Source organism: Silene latifolia, chromosome 3 (genome assembly GCF_048544455.1).
Source record: "Silene latifolia isolate original U9 population chromosome 3, ASM4854445v1, whole genome shotgun sequence".
Lineage (NCBI taxonomy): Eukaryota > Viridiplantae > Streptophyta > Magnoliopsida > Caryophyllales > Caryophyllaceae > Silene > Silene latifolia.
In genome coordinates, this window is record NC_133528.1 from 126,896,942 (window position 1) to 126,906,711 (window position 9,770).

Here is a 9,770-nt window from a genome sequence, read left to right on the forward strand (position 1 = left end):
CTACTAATCAAGGCGTTCGGGCATACAATGGAACGCAGCGTAAAGTACTGGGGCTAATTAACTTTACTGTGGCCACTTCGCCAATCGAGCGAAAGGTTAATTTTCAGATAGTTGACATCGAGGAATCTTTCAATATACTTCTAGGTAGGCCCTGGATTCACGCATCTAAAGCCGTGACATCCACCTTACACCAAAAGATCAAGATCCCTCTAGATGACAAGATAGTGACGATCACTTCGTCACCTATCAAGGCCGTGATAGAGAAAATGTCAAGCAACCAAGTAGTTACAGAACCAGTTTACGAGCTTGGAGGATTTCAAATCATAAACCTTATAGAGAGTGAGCTGGCTCCCCTGTACTTCAACCCATACTCCAACTTAGTGGTCAACCACAAACTCAAATCCCAGGGATACTTCTTAGGAATGTCACTAAACCCTATCAGAGAGAGTACCTTTGCACCTTTTAAGGAAGGTAACTCCCAAAAGATACCACTAGGCTTGGGGTAAAAGCCCATGAAGGACGAAACCCTTGAAATGCGTACTCAAGTTCAGAATCACAAAAGTAAAGGAGTCCAAATGCAACCCTATCTCCCTACACCAAATGGGTACTTCGTCAGGTAAGGGGATTGTGAATATTTTCATGGATTTCCCGAACCTTGGTGGTACAGAGGCATTCAACTAGCTGGAATCGAGGTCTCCCACGACTGCTACTTCATTCCTTCAGAGACGGTTCCTACCGTCAAAACTCGCCAGACACCTTGTCTCGATGAACAGGCTGTTAGCCTTCTATTTGGAGATGATTGATTCGTCAAGGCGGCGCAGGATGAGATCATTACCATGATACTTCAAGACGACCATTTCAACCCTACAGCACTGATCACTGACACCAGCTCAAATCAGCAGAAAGGATGGAGAAAGTTGATCAAGTGGACCCGAAGACGATGAATTAGAGTAAGAGTCAGAATCAGAATCGAAGTCTAAATCTAAGTCTAGAGAATTCGCTAAAGATCTCCTCCTATCGTCACTCACCACCCTTTTATTTCTCCTGGCATAGTATCGCCTAGTAATAGTAGCTTGGGGAATGTCCCAGCAACTGTCCCTTTACCGCCACTGACTACTGCGTAGATGGCTTCTTTGTTTTAGCTATTTTCAAACATTAATATGAATAAATCTGATTCTGCTTACTCCTTGTGTTATTCTGAATTCAATTCTCTTTACGATGATAATGAGGATGATCCTGACCCAGACTCAATCGAATTACCTCCATATTTAATTAAAGAAATCCTAGAAGAAGGGGAAGGGGCACCAGTTATAGAAAACATCAAACCTATCAACATAGGAACGAAATTAGAACCTCAAGAACTTAGGATAGGGACGACCCTAGACCCAACTAAAAGGGCCAATTTCATCGACATCTACACGAGTTCAAAGACGTCTTCGCTTGGTCTTACAAGGACATGCCATGGATCGACAGGGATATTACAGAACATCGCATTCCAATCAAGCCAGGTTTCAAACCTGTAAAATAGAAGTTTCGTCGGATGAGGACAGAGTGAGCTCTAAAGATTAAAGAAGAAGTCGATAAGTAATTCAAAGCCAGATTCATCAAAGTCTCCGAGTATTCAGACTGGGTGGCTAATATAGTCCCCGTACCCAAAAAGGATGGGCGAATCCGGGTTTATGTTGATTTCAAAGACTTGAACAAAGCGAGTCCTAAAGACGGCTTCCATCTACCACACATCGATATATTGGTAGATAATACAGCAGATGACGCGTTGTTATCCTTCATGGACGGGTATGCATGGTATAACCAAATCAAAATGGCCAAAGAAGATATGCACAAGACAGCTTTTGTCACTCAGTAGGGCACATAATGCTATACTGTTATGCCATTCGGGCTAATCAATGTTGGGGATACGTACCAATGCACTGCGACTACTTTGTTGCATGATATGATGCATAAAGAGGTGGAGGTGTACGTGGACGATATAATCGTTAAATCTAAGGATAGAAAAGGGCACATCGCTAACCTTCACAAATTCTTCCTCAGATTGCGCAAGTACAACATGAGGCTCAATCCTCAGAAATCTGCATTCGGAGTAACGCCAGGCAAGCTTCTGGGATACGTTGTCAGGCAGAGGGGGATAGAAATTGATCCATCCAAGATTAAGGCCATAATCGAGATGCCACAACCCCAAACAAGAAAAGAGGTTAGAGGATTCCTGGGCAAAGTACAGTACATAAGCCAATTCATATCGAAACTCACTATGATTTGCGAATCTATATTCAAAAAGCTCAAGAAAATGGACCATACCATATGGGACGAAGACTGTCAAAAGGCATTCGACAGGATAAAGGAGATATTGGCCAAGCCACCAGTGCTAATGCATCCTCAACAAGATCAAACTCTTGGTTTATATCTCACAGTTACTGAAACAGCCATGGGGGCTATGCTCGCACAGACTGTTGGAAAGGAAGAAGGAGCTATCTATCACCTAGTAAGAAGTTCTTAGAGTACGAAAGTAAATATACACCTCTCGAGAAGACACGCCTCGCTCTTGTGTGGGCAACAAAGAAGTTACGCCATTACATGCTTAGCTACTCGGTCAAAGTGTATTATAAAATGGATCCCGTCAAATACCTCTTCGAGAAACCCGTCCTCAATGGACGCTTGGCAAGATGGACATTAATGCTCTAGTTCGATCTCAAATACGTACCTTTGAAAGTCATAAAGGGACGTGTCGTGGATGAATTCTTCGCAGATAATCGTATCACCAAGTGCTAATCTCAGATATCATCGCATCGTTGCGCAATTGAAGTGAAGAGGGGATATACACTTTTTCTTCCTTCGAACAAACACAAAAGACTTTTCTTATATTACGGGTACTTTCAAAGCCAAACCTTTTATTTGAGTATTTGAAAAGGTGCCTAAACAATTAGGTTTTTTAGGAGAGAGGTTTCGAGCTTTACATTACAATAACAATAAGGTAAAAGAGCTATTGAAAAAAATAAAGAGTCTGCTGCCCCTTCTTTCTAGTACAAACCAGTACAGATTCTTGAGATCTTTACTTTGATGGGGCATCCAATTTGAGAGGATTTGGAATATGAGTGTTGCTCATTTCTCCTGAAGGCGAGCATACACCACTTTCAATCAAACTTGACTTCGAGGTGACAAATAATGCAGCAGAGTATGAAGCTTGCCTCATTGGTCTACAAGCAGCAGTGAGTTTAGGCATCAAGAACCTTCGAGGTCACGGGGACTACTCTTTAATAATTAACCAAATCACTGGGTCTTGGAAAATCCGAAGTGAAAGTCTAGCACCCTATCAGGCTAGGATAGATCAGGTTGCTTAATTCTTCGATCAGGTTACTTATTTACACCTGCCTCGCGAAGAAAATTTGTTTGCGGATGCTCTTGCAAAACTCGCATCCTTGATTAATATAACAGACAACATGATTGAAATGCCTTTATACATCGAACAACGATCAGAGCCAACCTATGTACACTTCCTTACAAATGAAGAGGAAAAGCATGGGGAACCTTGGTTTCAGGCCATTTTAAATATCAAGCTCAATGGTACATATCCACCAGATATGGATAAGATGGGACAACGCGCCATACGCCTACTTGCCTCCCAATACCTCCTCATGCAGGGAGTGTTGTACAAAAGAACACCACTTGGTGTCTTCTTACATTGCCTTGATCATTTACAGGCACAAAAAGTAATGGAAGAAGTTCACGACGGAGAATACGGCCCTTACATGAGTGCACCTATGATGGCAAAGAAAATTACGTGTCTAGGGTATTACTGGACCAAAATAGAGTCAGATTGCATCAAATACGTCAGACATTGTCATAATTGCCAGATCTTCGGGAATGTGCAACATGTTCCTCCCTTAATGCTATATACCATGACATCTCCCATAATGTTATATCCCTTAATTCTTGGGGAATAGACATCATCGTGAAAATCACTCCAGCTGGGACAGGAGGCCATTGCTACATGTTAGTAGATATCGACTATTTTACTAAATGGGTCGAGGCAGCATCTTAGACTAGCCTTATAGCCAAACATGTGGCAAAGTTCATACAAACCAATATCATCTATCGATATGGTTGCCCATATGAAATCATCAGTGACAACGGGTCACATTTTCAGGCCAAAGCTGAATAGTTGCTAGCCAAATATAAGATCAAGCATCACCATTCCTCGCCATATAGACCTCAAACTAATGGCACGGGAGAGGCAGCTAACAAAAATGTCGTCACAATCCTCAAGAAAATGATCGACAATTATCGCGATTGGCCTAGCAAAATACCCTTTGCGTTATGGGGATAACGCACGTCAGTTAGGACGCCCACTGGGGCTACTCCTTTCTTTTTGACTTACGACATGGAAGTTGTGCAACTAGTAGAGCTAGAGATCCCATCCCTACGCATTTTACTGGAAAGTCAAATTCCAGAAAATGAATGAAATAGAGATAGGTATGATGAACTCGTCCTCTTGGACGAACGGAGACTACGCGCATTACATAATGTGCAGACATATCAGGCACCTATCAAACGAGCCTTTAATTAAAGGGTCAAACCCAGAAATATAAAGGAAGGGGATTTAGTACTCAAGTCAGTCAGAGCTCTCTTACCTGTCGATCCATGGGGAAAATTTAAACCTAATTGGGCAAGACCATTTTTTGTCAAGTCCATACTTTCAGGGAGTGCGGCTAAGATCACAGACCTAGATGGGAATAAGTTTTCTAATCCGACTAACCTAGACAAAATTGAAACAGTACTACCCTTAGAAATAGGATAAAATGCACCTCGCGTGACACATGTGCCGCTTTTGCGACACGAAATAAAACGGCCCCTGGCCCGCTAAAACGCTTATGACATTTCGCTCTTGCGTTTTGACATTTTGACATCCTCATATCATCAAATTGAATTGCATTTCCTTAGTATTAAGTAAAGCACACGCTTATTTTTCTAAGTTCATTACAAGCTCTTGCTTCGAACATTTATTCTTTTACATTTTTTCGAATTACGTACAGGATTTGATTTCATTTTTTCTAATGAATACGTAGGCAATCCTTTACAGGATACAACCCGTCATTTCATGATGTAAATAGAGGACTTTTGCATGTTGTATTTGAAATTCGACAAGAATAAATAAAGAAAATTTATAAAAGTTTCTTAACTAATAAATCATTTATTCATTATTCCTTAAATAATAGTAGTACGCCAAATACATATAAATTAAAAATGCTGACAATTAAAATGCTAGGTTAGGATTCTAAAAACCCCGTCATTTATTAAAACTCAAATAATAATAAATAATATTATTAAAAATGACTAAGGCTACTATTCCATTTTCCCCTTGCCTTTATCGCATTTGTCACATTTCTTGTCTCGACCAAGAGCAGGACGCTCTTGCGTTACTTCTAACCTAATCACCAATGGCCGTTCTCGGGGTCTAACTTTTCCATTTCGATCCACCACCATCTTCTCGGCAGGAGCATTCTTTGGTTTCTTCGACGGACGGACGACCCGATATCCGGCCTCTTATTCCTCCTCAGTTAAGTACTTTTGGTTCTCCTTCGCCACTTCGCAGTTATTATATTCTACGGGCTCGTGTTTCCTTAGCTTTCCACGCTCCTCGGGAGTGCTAGCTTTCCTCCACTGCAGATATGAGTCAGATACCCATAACGAGCCAATCGGAATAGGTATGAACCACATATTCCTTAGGGCCCAGCGAATAGCCCACTCTTGACAAGACTCTCAAGTATGCGCCAAAGCAGTTTGAGGGGCAGTGTCTAGCTTCACGATTTTCTGTTTTAAGCCCACTTGCCTCATCAATCTCTCCGGAAAGGTATGGACCATGAATTCCAAGACGGGAACGCGAATGGACCGTGTCAGATCCAAAAATGATACTCCAGTCACTGCTCTAATATGCCACCATAGCACGATCCATCTAATCAAAGGCCCGCCTTCACTCTTCAATTTATTTTCCAATAATCGCATACTCGAGTGAAGTCCACCATGTATAGCCTCGTTCTCATCGCAATTGATCGGGAGCGATATCCTGTCACGTCAACTGGGGGCTCGATCAACCGCAGCCTTTCCATCAGCCAAATATGCAAAAAGGGGATGGGAGTTAGTATCCAAAGCCGGCGAAAAAAAAACGGCCGAACAAGAAAACGGGTTCTTACCTGTAAAATAATAGGACTCCCAAGATAAGGATGCTCATGGTTCGCCTTCTTGTTGTCCAATCCTAGAATGGTCTCCCCTAGAACTAAGTATGCTGGGCTTCTGCGTAGTTCCATTTGCTCCACTATGCCTAAAAATCGAGGGTCACCCCTCATCTCTTTGTCCACATGCCCTCGCAGGACATAGCAATGAAGAAGGCAAAATCCATAACCTCTGCGCTCGCCACATAAGAGATAGTAGGGTCCTCCCTACTTATAAATCCATCGACGAATTCAAACATACGTACACCTATTGAGGTCACAAGATGGTCTACCTCAGCCTTGTTCAATCCAAGCAAATCCCTAAATTTATTTTTATAGCCTTGAGAGCTAAGGGGTATAGCCGGAAATCTTTCTGCATCCCATCCTCCAACCGCAACAACTTCTTCAGAAAAGGTTTAAATTTCGCCTCCCGGAAAGGCAAATACATGAAAATCCGGGTCCCAATATTCAAGACAGGCATCCAAAAAGGACCTAATTACCTTCACCAGCTTCAAACTTAAGATTGATCCTAAGTTAAAAGCACTCATGTCATGTTTCTCCACATTCGTAAATTCATTCGTCCACTCCTTAATGCGATTTTCAAAGGCATCCATATTTTGTTGGAAACATTTGAGAGGATATATGAGGTTTTATAAAATAGACGAAGTCATGGAAGGGAGAATTGTGAGAATAGAAGCTCAATCAAGGTCTCTATTTACAATATTCGACGTTTCCTAATTTCTGTCGTGAACAGACTAGCTGGAGAGAAGACGCAGGAGCAGCTGCGCCTCTTCGATGGATCGCAGCTCCTCCCGGGCCTTTTCCCCAGGCTCTCTTCCTCATTTGACAGCCGTGGATCTTGCCTAATCTATTTTAGTTAAAATTTTCTATTCATATAGGGAATTAATTCGGTAATTTCGATTAATTACCAAACTTATGTTTCCTAATCTTTTATGGGTTCTCTCTTCGAGGCAAATGAACATTTTTGCCAAATACACACACTTACTCGTTCTTGTTTTCTTTTTTTTTTTCATGGGGAATCATTTCACTCCCTCTTTTCAAAATGTTTCTAATATACTTAGACATTTCTTTTAAATTCTTTTTTAGGGGGTAGCCCTCCCTACCGCCCGGTCGCGTCATTTTGTCCATTTTCGGGCACTTTTTTTTCATTTTCATCATTTTGTCAATTTTCGGGCACTTATTTTCATTTTCGTCACTTTGTCCATTTTCGGGCACTTTTTTCATTTTCGTCATTTTGTCCATTTTCGGGCACTTTTTTTTCATTTTCTTCTCTTTTTCGCGCTAGTTTAGGCCATTTTAATTTTATACGTTAATTTTTCTTGCTATATGTTTTGCTTGTGATTTCCTACGTGAATTTCGGCAGCATGACGGCGCAAACCGTCACATGCCAAACCTGTTTTTTTTTCAAAGCTAACCTACAAATACAACAAACACCCAACATCAAAGGCACATAGGCCGTCATATATACAACCAAAATGCAAAATGCACATCAAAAGACGGGCTTCTGCCCAAAATGACATCCAAAATGTACAAATGTACAAACATAAGGTCAGCAAACTAATCCCGACGACCCCTCAGCTCAGCCACTGTCGCCTCAAGGGCAGCGATCTCAGCATCTATGGCCTCGATCTCTCTCAACAAAAGGGTCGTCTCCTCCTGGGACTACGCCAACTCACGCTACAAGTCACGCTCCCTCTACACAGAAAAATGGAGTGATACTTCACTTCACAAAATTGGAGATAATAAAAATAAAGACGGTTACAAAAGGTTCATACCTGCCGCCTCGAGCCACATGTAAGGGCCTCAATGGCTGTAGCTCACAGCCGGTTGGCCATCCTCCACAACTCCACGTCCGGGACGGTGTCACCTTCATTCAAATACGAAGAAGGTTCAAGAAAATACATTCTTATGTAATAAAACATAAAATACTAAAGACAGCCAAAGCTGGGAGCTTACCCTCCTCACGACATGTTGCCACTCATCCAAGCCGACGTCAGTCACCGCCTCGCTAAAATCACGGATCTCCGAGATCACCGTCATACCCGCCGAGTCAAGGTACTCCAACGTCTCTGAAAAAGCTGGGGGCTTGACGCCCGCTACCTCAATCTCCTGCAAAACTCAAGTGGTTCATTATTTGCTAATCATTCGTCATTTATCAGATTTATCAAAGACAAGTAAATGGTAATTATGCTTACCACGATCGGCCAGTACGCTAGCCTCCGATGAACAAACTCAGCGTACTCCTCACCAGGGAAAAGGAGGGCATCACCACTCGCACCAGCCAGGTCAGCTGTCCTATCAGTCTCTGAAGGCTCCTTAAACATCATCCTTGGAGGGTCGATGGGAACCGTAAAAGTGTCACGGGAGCACTTCCGAGTCAAACGCTCACCTAAGTACCACACATGCCCCATGAGCGTCGTCAACAGCAACCTACCCGAACTCCGGGGATGGAGTGAAAGGATTCTATAACTCTCTAATTAAACTCTTTTAATTATTAATCTAATTTACTCTTTAAAAAGATGTTGATCTTATGCATGCATAACAAATTATAAATAGAAGCTAAGAAAAATGATCCTTACAATATATAAAATGGGCTTTTAGGGTATAAGTAAGAACACCTTTCTTACTTGTTCTTGAGCTCAAGATAAATGGATGATTCCTTTTGTCCCAAAAGTATGAGCACCTCCTTTCAATTGCTCCAAGACTATCCCAAAATCCTACTTATATTATTAACTAGATAAAATAAGTAGTTTACCTTAAATTTAATTCTAATATTATTATTACTACGACTCTAGTAATGTAATTTGTATATTAGATTTTATAGAACAAATTCTAGCATAAAACTCTTTTATGTGTGAGAGGTTTTTATGGGAGATAAGCATCAAAAGATTAGATGAAAAAAAGAAAACATTACATGTTCTTAATGGGAAGGGGGCACCGGTTTTGAAGCATGGGGTAGTCCAATTTTTCTTCCCAATTTTGCTTTTGTTTTTCACAAGAAAAGCTAGGTGTGTAAGGGCTACTAGTAGGTGTCTTCATGATGTTCCAATTAGCATAAAATAATCACCCACTAACCCCTTACATCAACCGGTTTTTGCCACTTAAAATGGACGTCCATTTTATCTTTGTAATTTGTCATTTGTAATATATGTGACATGTGACATGTAATATGTCATTAGGCATAATAATGCATATTTAAATAATTAAATATCATTATGTATTAAATAAATTATAAATAATAAATTAACATGTAATTCTCAATTACATATATATAAAATGGGTCACATTAAGTCTAGTTAATATAATCTATAACATTTTGTAATTACAGCTAACTAATTTGTCTTATCTCAAATGTTTCATAAATATTAACCAATTTTAGTAATATAACATATTAATCACTAAATTGAATCTTATTTAATCAAATTACAATAACATATAATATTCTCTCTTATAAATATCAATTTGTTCAATTTAAGGATTTAATCAATATGTATCGTCATACAATCGATTAACTTTATAATTGAGGGA